This window comes from Chiloscyllium plagiosum, unplaced genomic scaffold (assembly GCF_037043375.1).
Source record: "Chiloscyllium plagiosum isolate Xiang-an unplaced genomic scaffold, Cpla_swu_hap1 HiC_scaffold_24, whole genome shotgun sequence".
Taxonomy (NCBI): Eukaryota; Metazoa; Chordata; class Chondrichthyes; order Orectolobiformes; family Hemiscylliidae; genus Chiloscyllium; species Chiloscyllium plagiosum.
This window is the reverse complement of record NW_028270162.1, coordinates 32,451,291-32,468,109: the sequence shown is the minus strand read 5'-3', so window position 1 is coordinate 32,468,109 and position 16,819 is coordinate 32,451,291.

Here is a 16,819-nt window from a genome sequence, read left to right as displayed (position 1 = left end):
GTTCCTCCTCTAACCCTGGAGAATCCGGGCCAAAAACTCGTTCCCCCATTGTCTCAAACAGGAATAAAGACCCAGAAATCCTTACAGATTAAGTTTAAGGAAAAAAGAAACAGGAAAAAAAATTCAAAAAGTCATGTCCCCACACACCGTTTGCACTTCAGTGGACAACGGGTCATAATAATAGAGTGTCAGAACCTTTTCTGTGATGGGAGACGACTCAGAACAGACCGGCACAACAAGGAATTGCTTTGCAGCAACGCGCACAAAAAAAGACTCCATGAGAGGTAAGGCACAGCATAGCACAATGGCAAGGACAAGTAACACAATAGCAGCAATGATTCCAATCTTGGCAAACCAAGCCCCCCAACCTCCCAAGATGCTGTCTAACCAGTCAAAGAACTGATGACCAGACCCGGCATTTTCCTTAAGCTCTCTTCTCAGATTTCTCAGCTTATCCAATGCCTTAGTAAACGATCCCTCCGGGGACTAGTATTATTATGTATGAAGGTACAGCAATGTTCCCCAAATAGTACACAGACACCACCTTTCTCAGCAACAGCCAGTCTAAGACCTGCCTATTTTGCCATGCCATTTTGCTGGTTGCATCTAACTGATCACCTAATGCTGCGAGGGCATCATCAATATAATTAATAAATCTCTGCTGGTTATAGTCAATATAATTAATCCACTTGGAATTTTTGCTCCCAACATGGCAGGGATAAGTGCTTCCCAGCAAGCAGCAATCTTGTTTCTGGCCTTTAATTTGTTAGGGATGCTCTTTGTCTGCCCTATACTATCCATGCGGATCGCTGGGTCATGGACATAATCTTTCCTATGGTGATGCAGCATCCGTTGAAGTGGTGTGTCAAACCGATCCTTAGGGGAGGTAACAATTTCCTGTAGTAGCATCACTCAGGTGCAAGTGCCTCCCCATTCCAAGGGAAGTGTTGGCCTCAATCCCCCTTCCATGCCACATAACCACCAAGTATCTGCTAACAAGATAAGCTGGTCATCTAATGCACGATCTAGCATTACGCCAGGTGTGATGTCCCATGTCGGGGTGTACTTTCCCACAAAGTGGCCAACCAGGACGTCACCATGCCACATGAAACACTCAAAGCCCAAATGGTGATGGAGTGCAAGGGCCTGTATTAGTAACATACAGTTGTCTTTGAAGGTAGACCAAGGAGTACTATAATTATATTTTCAAATGAGTTCACTTTGATCATATTGGGAAAATGTCTGGTACAACATACACCAATATAGGCAATAGGCCATTTTGTTAGTACAGTTGAGGTAACACGGATCATTTACAAGGCAGTGCTTCCCTCTGTAAGGCTTAATCACCTTGGGCATTGCCTACCACATTGACCTCTGTTCATTTGTTAAAAATTTCACAACCGTTCTCGCACCTGAGTCTTCAGATCCATCCATCTACTGAATCTATCAATCACCACCAACATAGGTCTTTTCCCTCTCACATAGTCAATCACCAAATATGTAAACGGTCCTTTGGGCACTGGTATGTGACCTATAGGGGTCGATATTCCCTTTCTAACATTATTCTGATTGGATACCTTACATGGTGACAGGATCTAATGCGCTGTCTTGTTCCCAGTCCCAAAGGTGTAGCACTAGGGCCTGCCTGTCCGCCCTTCCAGGATCCCCTCAAGAAAGGGTTGCTCAGCAATGGACGCTGACAGACATTTGAGGTAGATTCCAATCCCAGTGGGTATCCTGGTCCCAATCAACACTGTCAAGGCTGGCACGTGGTGTTTGGGATAGCAAGAGCGCTGGACATATTTGATTTTACCTGTAACTTGGATTGTGGTTCAGTCTGGTTCTAGCCAGCCGAATAGAAAACCACCGCTCACCTCATTTGCGAGTGGAAAATCCTGGACTAGTTTATATTGTTTGTCTGGATCATGTCAGGGACACCAGGAGGAATACATTGCAAAAGCATAGCGTTAAACAAAGATGAGTCACCTTCTCACTTATTTTTCAATTGTGGGCTGTATACCACTTCTGTCAGACAGATTGTCACTTATTTCAGTCTTATAATACAACTATTCGTATTCAGGTCATGCCCAGAATTTTGCTGCGTTTAGAACCGTATCACTCTTTGGACATATTGAGAAAATTGGGCCGGTTTGTTCTTGCATTCAGGGGCATGCTTCATTAACATTTGGGATGGCTCAGGCCGCTCATCTCCATGATATCAGCCATGAAGACCGGACACTTCACTTACAAAAGAAGGAAAGGTTTGTAATAAGGGGGCTGTGCTGGGGACAATCAGGAGATATTAGGGGCTCAGTGGGGATCCTGGAATAAAATTCCCATCCTCATCCTTATCAGTGTCATGGGCTGTGGGCGGCACGGTGGCACAGTGGTTAGCACTGCTGCCTCACAGTGCCAGAGACCCGGGTTCAATTCCCACCTCAGGCAACTGTCTGTGTGGTGTTTGCACATTCTCCCCGTCTCTGCGTGGGTTTCCTCTGGGTGCTCCGGTTTCCTCCAACAGTCTGAAAATGTGCAAGTTAGGTGAATTGGCCATGCTAAATTGCCCGTAGTGTTAGGTGAAGGAGTAAATGTAGGGGGGTGGGTTGCTCTTCAGTGTGGACTTGTTGGGCCGAAGGGCCTGTTTCCACACTGTAAGTAATCTAATCATCCCCATCCTCAAAAAGGGTTGGTATGCCAGATATAGGTTCAGGATTCCGAGTAAAATGTAAATTCTTTTTTACAGCATTGATGCTGGAGGACAGCAAATGTGGTTCCCCTGTTCAAGAAGGGGAGTAGAGACAACCCTGGTAATTATAGACCAGTGAGCCTTACTTCAGTTGTTGGTAAAGTGTTGGAAAACATTACAAGAGATAGGATTTATAATCATCTAGGAAAGAATAATTTGATTAGGGATAGTCAGCACGGTTTTGTGAAGGGTAGGTCGTGCCTCACAAACCTTATTGAGTCCTTTGAGAAGGTGACCAAACAGGTAGATAAGAGTAAATCGGTTGATGTGGTGTATATGGATTTCAGCAAGGCGTTCGATAAGGTTCCCCAGAGTAGGCTGTTGTACAAAATGCGGAGGAATGGGATTGTGAGAGATATAGCAGTTTGGATTAGTAATTGGCTAGCTGAAAGAAGACAGAGGGTGGTGGTTGATGGGAAATGTTCATCCTGGAGTCCAGTTACCAGTGGTGTATCGCAAGGGTCGGTGTTGGGTCCACTGTTGTTCGTCATTTTTATAAACGACCTGGATGAGGGCGTAGAAGGGTGGGTTAGTAAATTTGCAGACGACACTAAGGTCGGTGGAGTTGTGGATAGTGACAAAGGATGTTGTAGGTTACAGAGAGACATAGATAAGCTGCAGAGCTGGGCTGAGAGGTGGCAAATGGAGTTTAATGCGGACAAGTGTGAGGTGATTCAATTTGGTTGGAGTAACCTGAATGCAAAGTACTGGGCTAATGGTAAGATTCTTGGTAGTGTAGATGAGCAGAGAGATCTCGGTGTCCATGTGCACAGATCCTTGAAAGTTGCCACCCAGGTTGACAGGGTTGTTAAGAAGGCGTAGAGTGTTTTAGCTTTTATTAATAGAGGGATCGAGTTCCAGAACCATGAGGTTATGCTGCAGCTGTACAACACTCTGGTGCGGCCGCACTTGGAGTACTGTGTACAGTTCTGGTCACCGCATTATAAGAAGGATGTGGAAGCTTTGGAAAGGGTGCAGAGGAGATTTGCTAGGATGTTACCTGGTAACATCTTTGGCAGTAGCATGAAACTGTGGGGGATTTGAGAGCAGATTTATACTGGTGTCAAAGTGTAATGTTTTTCCTCCACATTAAACTGATTCAAATTTAAATAACATTGGCTGTCAGGTAAACATAAAATGTGACTAGTTAGAAATTGACAGTAGAGCAGTCATGGTCTGTAAGAAGAACGGGTGGGTTAATATTTCATTAATGTAACATTTTTTTGTAAAATTTTCAGTTTCTCTCTCTCTCACTCTCACACACACACGAACATTTTCCAACTTTCTGCCTATCTGTTTGTAGCTTTTGTTTAATACTTGCTTGTAAGGATAATGAGGTTCTCACATTCCAGAACAGTCAAATTTAGGGAGTTTAGCCTCATAAATCTTAGCTGTGACACATAGCTACTTTACCAAGTTGGAAAAATCTAAATACCGTTCCATTTGCAATATTTTCAAGGCAAGTTGTTCATGCCTCTGCATTAGTCTGTGAACTAACTTCAGGAGCCCCGTCACCTATGATAGCAGTGCCTTCAAATCTCCCATAGCCAACAATTGTCCTGTGGTTTCATTCTCAAAAGCTCTGATCCACTTCCCTGCACCCTTATATATACTGGGCAATGCATTTCTCAGCCTCTCCAGATCCTGAGTTCTCCAGGGAACATGTTGTGACTATCTGTCCCCCTTTTTATGAGCAAAGGCATAATTTTTTATGCACGTGGAGGCACTTTGTCCCTACAATCATACTCATCCAGGATGTCCCTTTCGGATCTGGACCCTGATTCCATCTCCAACTCAACCCATCTGTCTCCTGCTTAACTCCTTCAGGCCCTCCTCTGTACACAATGTTCTACTCCCTTTTGCCCTGCCATGGGTCACTTTCCCTCTGACCCCATTCAATGCTCCGTTTATAGTTTAGAAACTCCTCATACTGTTTTTGTTCTGGTACTGTCCACAGTAACCTGAGTTCCTCCTCCAAATTCTCCCTTTGTGTTTTTGTTTTTTTCCATTTCCTCCTGTAACATCTTTCTCTCGTTCTGCCTTTCCTTGATTAACCCCTTCACATCCTCCCTTCTCTGGTTCAATTTAGCTTTATCGTCCTCATCCTCAACCCATTCAATCTCTCCTCCTATTCCCACCATTCCCTTAACCAAAGGACATTGCTTTGTGTTTTCTGTGTTCGTCTAGCTTCTGCAAGTCAGGATACAAAAGAAACTTGTCTTCCTGACCTTCAGTTTTCACAGACTACTTTTGTTGTTCTTTGGCAGCTTGAAGAAGGGCCTGTGCCCGAAACGTCGAATCTCCTGTTCCCTGGATGCTGCCTGACCTGCTGTGCTGTTCCAGCAATAAAGTTTCAACTTTGATCTCCAGCATCTGCAGACCTCACTTTCTCCTTTGGCAGCTTGCCTGTTAACTACAGGTATCTGGTACGCTCTTATCAGTTTCTCTCCATCTTGTCTGAAAAGTTTTAAAATTTCTATCTCCTGTTCTCTTTTCCAATTCCTCTTACTGGAATCATCTTTGGTTTGTGGTTTTTAATTAATCCTTCCATTTCATCATAAATATTATATCAAAGGTACCTAATTTTGGCCACTTTGTTAATAAGTTCTTAGTTCTTTTTTCCCATTTCTCTGAGATCCTCATGATGTCATGTTTTGATACAGGGATTGTTTTTAACCCAATATTTCAACTGCAGTTCCTTTATTCACCCTGACATATGTTTCAGTCCAGCTAATCTATTGCCTCTGTTCTCACCGTTCATTTCCATTTGCCTCACAAGTCCAGTAGTGCCCATCAATTATGAGTATTCCCTAACTCTACAGCTTGTAATCCTCCCTTATCAATCTGTCAGTCCCTAATCTTCCATGGTTTCAACTAATCAATAAAGACAATCTATCCTCGTTCGTTCTGCCCTTACAGACCCCTACTGTTTTTGGATGGTATTCACAGAACTTACGAATCTCTGATGGTTCCTTAAAAACACTTAAAAGAAATGATCTTAAATTCCCAAAGTGCAAATTAAATCTTGAGCTCCAGGGAACAAAACACAAACAATCAATCACCAACAAGCAAATATGCATTCACAAAGGGTTAAATTCAGAGTGTCTCTCTTTCTCTCTCGTACACACACACATGAACATTGCTGCAAGCATCTCTCTTTCTCCCTCTCTCTGACACACACACACACACACACCGTGCAGACCCTCGCGACCGGTGGGATGGTATCCACAGGGACGTACGAACACCATGTGGAATTTTATATCAGACAATTTCTACTTTTTATTCCTATTTATCCCACTGCACAGTTTTCTTGACTAATCCTCTGAGTCTCCTCAAATTTCAATTTATTACTGGACTCTTTGGTTCTCTGTTTCAGAGAGACCTGTCAGCAACGTTTCTGTACTTCTGCGCCCCACAAGGAGATCCCTCACTCAACAGAATTGAATCTGAATTATCAGCCGAATGCTTATCTCTTTTTGTGGCTGGCCAACCCTTATTCTGTCAGGCTCAGTAGGGTCCCTGATGGACCGGGAAGCGCCCTCAGGCTACTGCCTCCTTTGTGTAGGTTGCTTTTCGAGCCTGCTCGCAGTGCCAATCCTGTTGTGGTTGATTGCACCTTTTAGGAGCGACCAGGAGATGCAGAGAATTCCTCAAGATGATGAGCCTTTATTTGCAAACATAAGGTGTAGCCATCAGAGCAGTCAACCCCAAAAGCCCGTGAACAGCGAGAGTACTATAATGCTTATGTTGTTCTAAAAGCCACGCTCTATCCATGTTATATTAGCATAACCAATCGCACTAAACCTACATTATATCCCCTTAGGAGGAGAAAGTGAGGTCTGCAGATGCTGGAGATCAGAGCTGGAAATGTGTTGCTGGAAAAGCGCAGCAGGTCAGGCAGCATCCAGGGAACAGGAGAATCGACGTTTCGGGCTGAAGAAGGGCTTATGCCCGAAACGTCGATTCTCCTGTTCCCTGGATGCTGCCTGACCTGCTGCGCTTTTCCAGCAACACATTTCCAGATTATATCCCCTTAACCAATCAGACTCTGCCACAATTGTCTTCTGGATTGCTGCAGATCATTGTGCCGTGGTCATCTTTCTTCACCTTTTATCACCTGACAGGCTGCAGTCACGCAAGGCTGACTTGAGCACACAACCCAGGCCTTATACTTTCACAACACCCTAACATGTATTATTTTGTAGTTATAGATTTATCTTTACCATAAGGGAAGGGCATGATTAGCAACTAAATATCCCAGGATATTGATGCTTCAGGAGGGATAGAGAGGGAGGTAAAAGGGGTGGAGAGTTGCATTACTGATCAGAGAGGATATCACAGCTGTGCTGAAGGAGGACACTATGGAGGACTTTGAGCAGAGAGGCAATATGAGCAGAGCTCAGAAATAGGAAGGGTGTGGTAACAATATTGGAGTTGTACTTGCAGGCCTCTCAACAGTGAGCATGAGATAGAGGTACAAATATATAGACAGATTCTGGAAAGGTGTAGGAGATTTTAATTTTCCCAACATTGACTGGAATTCCCTTATGTTAAAGATCGAGATGGAGCAGAATTTGTAAGGAGCATCCAGAATAGTTTTATAGACCAGTATGTAAATAGTCCAAGTCGGGAAGAGGCCATACTGGACCTGGTGTTGGGGAATGAGCCCAGCCAGGTAGTTGAAGTTTCAATCGGGGATTACTTTGAGAATAGTGATCACAATTCCATAAGTTTTAGAATACTCATGGACAAAGACAAAGAGTGGTCCTAAAGGAGGAGTGCTAAACGAGAGGAAGGCCAACTATAGCAAAATTTGGCAGAAGCTGGGGACTGTGGATTGGGAGCAGCTGTTTGAAGGTAAATCCACATTTGATATGTGGGAGGCTTTTAAAGAGAGGTTGATTAGAGTGCATGACAGACATGTCCCTTTGAAAATGAGGGATAGAAATGGCAAGATTAGAGAACCATGGATGACAGGTGAAATTGTGAGACAACTAAGAGGCAAAGGGAAGCATATGTAAGGTCTAGGCTCTGAAACAGATGAAGCTTTGGAAGAATATCAGGAAAGTAGGACCAATCTGAAACGAGGAATTAAGAGGACAAAAAGGGGTCATGAAATAGCTTTAGCAAACAAGTTAAGGAAAATGTAAAAGTAATAGGGTAGGGGATATTCTTCAGTGGGTTGGTGTGGACTTAGAGTCATAGAGATGTACAGTACGGAAACAGACCCTTCGGTCCAACTTGTCCATTCCAACCAGATATCCTAACCTAATCTAGTCCCATTTGCCAGCACTTGGCGCATATCCATCTACACCTTTCCTATTCATATAGCCATCCATTTGCCTTTTAAACATTGTAATTATACCAGCCTCCACCACTTCCTCTGGCAGCTCATTCCATACACACACCATCCTCTGTGTGACAAAGTTGTCCCTTAGGTCCCTTTTAAATATTTTCCGTCTCATCCTAAACTTATGCCCTCTTGTTCGAGAGTCCCCCACCATCTTGTCTATTTATCCTACCCATGACTTGTTGGGCCTATTGGCCTGATTTGATGAAAATCCCAAAGCCTATTATTGGTATATAAGGAGCAAGACAGTAACTAGAGAAAGAGTTGGCCCACTCAAGCACAAAGGAGGAAAGTTATGCGTGAAGTCAGAGAAAATGGTGAGACTCTTGATGAGTACTTTGCGTCAGTATTCACCAAGAGGAGAGATATGACAGGATACATGCTTGATTACTCTAGGTCAAGTCAGCATAAGGAGGGAGGAAGTGTTGGATATTCTAAAAGGCATTAAAGTGGATAAGTCCCCAGGTCCGGATAGGATCTATCCCAGGTTTCTGAGGGAAGTGAGTGAGAAAATAGCTAGGGCCTTAACACATATCTTTGCAGCATTCTTGAGCACAGGTGAGGTTGTGGAGGACTGGAGAACTGCTAATGTTGTCCTCTTGTTTAAGAGGGTAGCAGGAATAATCCAGGGAATTATGAACCAGTGAGCCTGATGTCAGTCTTAGGGAAGCTTCTGGAGAAGATACTGAGGTATAGGATCTATTTACATTTGGAAGAAAATGGGCTTATCAGTGATAGGCAACATGGTTTTGTGCAGGGAAGGCTATGTCTTACCAACTTAATAGAATTATTTGAGGAGGTGACAAAGTATATTGATGAGGGAAGGACTGTAGATGTCATATACATGGACTTCAGTAAGGTGTTTGATAAGGTTCTCTATGGTAGGCTGATGGAGAAAATGAAGTCGCATGGAGTCCAGGGTTACTAGCTAGATGGATAGAGAACTGGCTGGGCAACAGAAGACAGAGAGTAGTAGTGGAAGGGAGTTTCTCAAAATAGAGAACTGTGACCAGTGGTATTCCATGTTGGGACCACTGTTGTTTCTGATATACATGAATGATCTGGAGGAAGACATAGGTGGTCAGATTAGCAAATTTGCAGACGACACTAAGATTGGTGGAGTAGTAAATAGTGAAGGAGACTGTCAGAGAATTCAGCACAATATAGATAGATTGGAGAGTTGGGTGGAGAAATGGCAAATGTAGTTCAATTCTGGCAAATGGGAGGTGATGCATTTTGGAAGATCCAATTCAAGAGCAAACTATGCGGTAAATGGAAAAGAGTCAAGATTGGAGTGATAAAAGCCTTCCTGCCCAAAACATCAATTTTCCTGCTCCTTGGATGCTGCCTGATCTGCTGTGCTTTTCCAGCACTATGCTAATCTTGACTCTAATCTCCAGCATCTGCAGTCCTTGCTTTCGCCTGATAAATGGAAAAGCTCTGGAAAAAAATGATGTACAGAGAGACCTGGGTGTTCAGGTCCATTGTACCCTGAAGGTGGCATTGCAGGCCGGTAGATTGGTCAAGAAGGCATAGGGCATGCTTTCCTTCATCGGATGGGATATTGAGTACAAGAATTGGCAGGTCATGGTACGGTTATATAGGACTTTGGTTCGGCCACATTTGGAATACTGCGTATAGTTTTGATTAACACATTACCAAAAGGATGTGGATGCTTTGGAGAGGGTGCAGAAGAGGATCACCAGGATGTTGCCTGGTATGGAAGACACTAGCTATGAAGAGTAGTTGAGTAGATGCGGATTATTTTCATTAGAAAGACTGAGTTGAGGGGGACCTGATTGAGGTCTACAAAATCATGAGAGGTATGGACAGGGTGGATAGCAAGAAGCTTTTTCCCCAGAGTAGGGGACTCAATCGCTAGGGGTCATGAGTTCAAGGTGAGAGGGGAAAAGTTTAAGGGAGCTATGCATGGAAAGTTCTTTACACAGAAGGTGGTGGATGCCTGGAACATGTTGCCAGCGGGGGTGGTAGAGACAGGCATGCTAGTGTCATTTAAGATGTATCTAGACAGATACATGAATGGGCAGGGAGCAGAGGGATACAGATCCTTAGAAAATAGGCAGCAGGTTTAGATAGAGGATCTGGATTGACACAGGCTTGGAGGGCCGACGCGCCTATTCCTGTACTGTGATTTTCTTTGTTCTTTGTTCAGATTATGTTTATAATATGGAATATGCATTAATAGTTCAGGAGAATAATATGGATACATTGGATAAACACACGAAAGGAAGGAATTGAAGAGTATGCTGACATGGTTAAATGAAGAATTATGAAGAGTGGTAGGAGGAGGTTTCATTAAAGCATTATTGCCAATGTGGACCAGTTTAACTAAGTGACCTGTTCTTGTGCTGTGGTTTCTTTTACATTTTGTCCTCACTTTATTTCATTTTACCCAAAATTGCCAACTTTCTTCAATTCCGTATTCTGCATTTAATTTGTTAATTTCCCACATTCACTTCCTTTGTTTTAATCAGATGTAATTTTTTCTCCTGAATTCTGAGGAAAGGTCATTGGATCTGAGACTCTGCTTTGCCTCCACAGATGCTGGCAGACCTCCTGAGTGTTTCCACCAATTTCTGATTTTGTTTTCAATTTTCTTTCGACTACCACACTCAATCCGCCTACACTCTGCCCTCTCCCTTTCTCATCCTTCTCCCCCAACCATCCTCAACTCTTTTCCTGTCTTCTCCTCCCCTGACCAATACTCTACCCATTCTGCATTCCGTTATCCCATCCCCTTTCTTCGATATCTTCTACACCCTTCTTACTCTTCATTCCCATCCCTCCACATCATGTCATTCATCCTAACAATGCAGCCACTTTCCTTAGTTTCAATCTCTGCTTTCACATCCCTTGCCAATCTTCTATTCTCTACCCAACCCATTGCAAACCAAAGTTAAAAATCACACAACACCAGGTTATGGTCCAACAGGTTTAATTGGAAGCACACTCGCTTTCGGAGCGACGCTCCTTCATCAGGTGATTGTCAAACCAGTAACCCTCCACTTCTGACATTTTATGATTCTCAACTCTCCCTTATTCCCACCCTCTAACCTTCTTCAATACTACTTTTTCCTCATTTCACCACCCTCTACTTCACACCATCCTAATTTTCTATCTTCTGCCCTATTTGCAATTTTGCCTCTGTATTCATATCTCAGTCAATATGTATTAATCCTCCAGCTGTTAATTCTCCTTGCATTGAAAAGGTTGAAGACTGCCTTTCAGTGTTGACTGTCTTGACAAAGTTCCTACCCTCCCAAACGCTTACCAATATCACTTCCAATAATTCCTCATCCATTCCCATACCTCGTAATCCTCTCAGTTTGCAGTGAATTCATCATGATTCTTGATGCCAAAAGAGATACAAGACTAGAGATCAAAAAGCTGGTGAAAATGAAACAAGTAATGCATGAAGGCAGTTGAAAAAACTCAATGGGAATGAAAAGCAAAGGCAAAAATTGAAAAATAGCGCAAGGATAAAAATTGAGGTGTAACAAAGTTGGAAGTTATACAAGAATGATTAATATTTTCCTATTTATTATGCTGAAAATATATGTAAGTATTACTGATACTAAAGCACTGAGTAATTTATAAATAACAAAGAACTGTCCATAATTATAGCTTTTTAAAGTCAAGTTCCACTTAAACAAAAACTTGTACTCCTTCCCATTAAATGTTTCCAAACAACAAAATTAAATAATCCTCTGTCTGCAGACTAACTCTAAATAAGTAAAAGAAAAATGAATCATTTCAAATGCAACTTTGCAAAAATTCAGTTTGACAAAATATAAACATTGGTCCTTGCCTTATACTAACAACATGCCTCTGTTTAGAAGCTGTTCGGCGATGACGTTTCTTCTGAAACCACTTATATGGTGAGTTTGAGAGACCATTGTTATGACAGAGGCAGACAGCAAATCAAAACCTTTTTACCTCTGTATTCACAACACAGTAAAAGTAAACCATCAACAACATATAATATTTACTCCAACGCTTCCTAATCGGACTTTTAAATTGCCAATCTCAGACTTTGTGAACAATTAATTCCAGACGATGGTTTTGTATCTCAAATTTAACCAGTTAAATATACAATATACAATAACTTCAGCAGAGAAAAAAAATCAAAAAGGTAAACTGATTAATGTTTAAAACATTTGTTTTCAACCCACATTCACACAAAAGACAGACAGAGAAACTAACCCAGTTAAGGAATAAATAAAAACAAAGCTGGCTACATTACTTTCACAATGTGTTGTTTCACAGGTCCAGGATTATATACCGAGGGATGCATCAGAGCTTGGGGCAATGGCTTCCAAGGTGCAGTGGGGAAAAACCACTGTTTAAGGTCTTCCTGAAGCAGTTAAATGGGGTCAGTTCAGTTATCGGACTCTCCCCGTGCTTCAAATGCATGTAAATATCGTTTTGTATGTGTAAGAGATGTCCTTTGTTCATCTGGATAGATTCAAACTCATTTTTCTTTTGTTTCCTTGATATCCTACTGTACAGAACTGAACTGCATGTGACTATGTATGTATACAAAATATTTTTCATAAATAAAGTATATTTCTGAAATTAAAAAAAGTTTCAAAGTCATAGATGTGGACTCCTTACATGTTTTTCTAGAACCATAATACTTCTAACTCAACTCTCTACTCTTTGGGTTTCCAAGAGGTGGTGTGGTAAACTCAGCAGAGAGCTTTTAAATCTTCATGCTGCGCTGTCAGCAGCCAAGCTCACACTAGTTCAACTAACTACCTCAATTATGATTCTTCCCTGATAGACTGACCACCTCTTCTCAATGCCTCAATTACCATTTGACAACTGCCATCTGTTTTAATAGAGGATCTCTTCAAGACTTGCTGGAACCAATTCCCAGATATTGACCTCATTCATAGTCAACTTCTGCTATCTGTTTAAACATAATGCTCTTCCTGGAGGCTACTGTGTCTGTTAGAACCCTTTTCATCAGGAGTCAGTCTGCAATTAACCTCTAGATCTAGCCTCAAAAGGAATCAAAGGTTTCTGGGTATTCCACGATGGAGAAAAGGAAAAATTGTATCTGTAAGAATTGCTCCTTTTTTGAAGTATTTTAGGTGTTGCAGGTGATTTCCTAAAATTCCAGGAGCAGCAATTACTGTTTTATATGCTGTTGCATTATTTTGAAACTTTGGGGGGAAAAAAAACAAAACAATGGCACTTAAAAAGGAGGAAGACAGACAAAGGCAGTGACCACATGGTCAGAGAAAGAAACCTACACTGCTGTCTGACACAGCGGTCAGTACGTACAGTTACTGCCTTTGCTGTTTGAGTTCAAGTGTCTCTGGACATTGGAGTGTGTCTAGGAAAAATTAACACACAGCGAAATTCACAGCTGACCTTGGAGGAACCTGTGTGAAGAGCTTACAGACCAGGAGTAGATAAGTACATAGTTTTAAGTGTAACTTGCTGTAAACAGTGTGTCGTGTGTGCCTGCCTCAATGTAATATTATTATTTGGTGGCCTATAGACTACGCCTATCAGTGACTTTCTCTTCTTAGAATTTTTAATTTCCACCAATTGGATTCAACCTTATTCTCCATAAAATCTATATAATCTCTCAGCAGCACCCTGATGTTGTCCTTGAATATCACAGTTACACCACCTCCCTTACTGTCCTGTCTGACCTTCTGAATAATCTGATACCCCTGGATATTTAACTCCTAGTCATGACCATCCTGTAACCATGTCTCTGTAATGGCTACTAAATCATTTTCATTCGCAATGATTTGTGCCGTAACGCATCAATCTTGTTATGAATGCTTTCAGTATTCAGGTTAAATGCACTTATGCTAGTTTTCATAACCTCATAAGTTCCAACATCTCTAATAAATATCTCCTGAGTTATCCCTCCTTTCTACTTCTTTCATAGTCTAACTCGTAGCTAAACCCTCCTGCATATTTGCTAGTCTGCTGCTTACCTTTGTATCTACCTAATACCTCCTGTCATTGTCCCCTACCCTTCCCCCCAACGAATTAGTTTAAAGACCTAGTGACCATCATATTTATTCTTTCTGCTAGAACACCAGTTCTGGATCTGTTCAGGGGAAGACTGTCCCATCGGTACAGATCCCTCCTGATCCAAAATTGATGCCAATACCCCATGAAATGGAACTCTTCTTTTCCACGGCACTCGCTTAGCTATGTGTTTACTTCCCTAATGTTCTTATTCCTAAATGCATTTGAACATCGCTTGACTAGTAATCCGGAGATTATAACCCTTGAGGACCTGTTCCTTAATTTCATTCCTAATGCTTGATAATCCCTCCCTAACCTTGCCTATAGTGTTTGTCTCAATGTGAACCACTACAACTGGATCATTCCCTCCTGCTTCAATATCCTTTCAAGCCAATCATGTTATGTTTTTTTTCCTGAGGTCCTTACACACTTGCTGCAGCTGCAATACACCAACATTTGTGAACAAGCAACCTTTATTCAGCACTGTACAATACAAGCTTTGGAGAAACCCTGAACACTCTTTGCCATGTTTGCGAGTCATGTCCAGGGGTCTCCCTCTGAACAAAGGAAACAGTCCTTCCTTTGTACAAAATCTTTACAACACAGCCAGTAATGCCAACAAGACAACCCCCAGTCACTCCCTCACAGTCACATGCCACTGGAGATACAATGCAGTGACCCACATCACCTCCAGAAACAATAAAATGCAAATCATCCCCTAATGGCCAGATCTGGTTTGAATTTTTTTTTGTAGCTATAGGGAGTAGTCAAATTCCAACTGTAATGTTCTTATTGATTTCTGAATAGAGATGACAATGTAAATCATCCCTGCATGGCAAGTGATGGGAATGTAAACCTCCCACATTCCATCTATAAGACAAAGACATGTCACCCTACCCCAGGGGCTTTCAATTTCTTGCAGGTCAGCAGAGCAAATTAACTCTTTAATATCACACTCCCTCCTTTTATCATTCCATGATAACCACCTAGATGGCACTACCACCTACATAATCTTACTGCCAGTACTTTAGCAAGTTATTGACACACAACATACAATGATTATAACAACAAAAATTACTACTCCATGCAGTAGATAGAATCTGCAGCATCTTCCCAAGTGGAAAAAAGAAATTCACCTGTAAAGTTCTTAATCCATAGTCCTTAGTGATCACTCCATCCCCTCCAAGTTGAATGGAAAGGAGCCAGTTATCCAAAATCTCCTTAGTAAAGTCCAACCTGAAAACAAAATCCAGTCTGTCCTTCTACATCTCTCCACGGAGAAATCTGAATTCTTAGATAAGGGCAGTTAAATGCTTAACAAAACTCACAAAATTCCATCCTTTCGGAGAAGCTTCAGATGGAGGATACCAGCACATCTGAGCGTGAAGTGCAGTAGCTGCAGCAGCAGGCTGGGTGAATGCAGCATTCTTTGCTACTTCTCCTGCTCTGCTGTTAAATGAAACAAAGGCAAATGGCTGTTGTGATGTTAACTTCATCAGTGAACCTTCATATCCCTTAAATGATCAAAAGAGAAGGTAAAGCTCATATGGTTTAATATCCATAGGAAGGCCACTGACAAAAAACATACAGAACTCACCTTGACTGTGGTTAGCTTTTTCACTTTTTCTGACTGTGGGGTGATTGAATCCATTGGACCAGGTTGTGAAGGGGGGTCAGTGGTCTGAAGGGGTGCTTTACTCTCTCATTCCTTCCTTGTCACGGTGGGTTAGGTATGAAGACAGTCACACATTTAACTACACTAAATTGTGTTTGCCTATTTCAACATTCTCGGTTATCTTGAAGTCTGTTACTCTGTTCACTCTTTATGACATTATCAAGTTTTATACAACCCATGAGCTTCTAAATTGTACTGCCTAAACAATTCAGTCAATTATAAACAACAATCAATGGTCCTGAAATCAAACCCTCGGGGGGACCTCATTCAGGTTATTCAAAAATTAGTTTCTTTTGACAAATTAATATTTGGGTAATGTGAAAGCTGTCAGGAAAAGTATTTCAAAAATCTGGAACAGCAAGAAAACATCAAAATGTTTCCTGTGCTTTAGCCATTGAAGAGACAGTTTCAGTTAAACTTAAATCTCAAATATTCGTGGGAAACAAATGCAGGATATATTAAAATATGTTCTCCAAATGAAACTTCCCAAATAAAACAGTTGGAATTACAGTGGTTACTTTGGCAGAGATCAACATTGTTTGAATTTGCAATATGAAGGAGGCCAATGAAGTCTTAACAATAATTGAAAGAACTTAAACAGCTCAGCCTCAAGTTCTAATGCTCTCTAAAATCTTAACAAAACATCAAACTTAAAATGCACTCTTCTTTTTGTGAACACTCTGCATTAAAAACACAGCAGCAAAGATATTGTAATACAGTATTCGCATCTGGCTAAAACATGATCCCTGACACAATTGTTTTTGTTCTGAAACAGGCATTGTAGCATTTTAAACAAATCAGGGGCTCAAGCCTTCAGTCAATTTATTTTAAGGTTAAATGTTTTGATAATTTTAAAAAAGACATAATGTTGTCCAATAGTAATATAAGAATAAAATCTGCTCTTTTACATAGCCCACAAAACACATTGAATTGAGGTCCTGATTCAAATAAGGCAAAACGGTTACTTAAAAAGATTTTCTGAACCAGTATTTTAACAAACTAAAATATTTAAATATCAAACTCTCTGTAT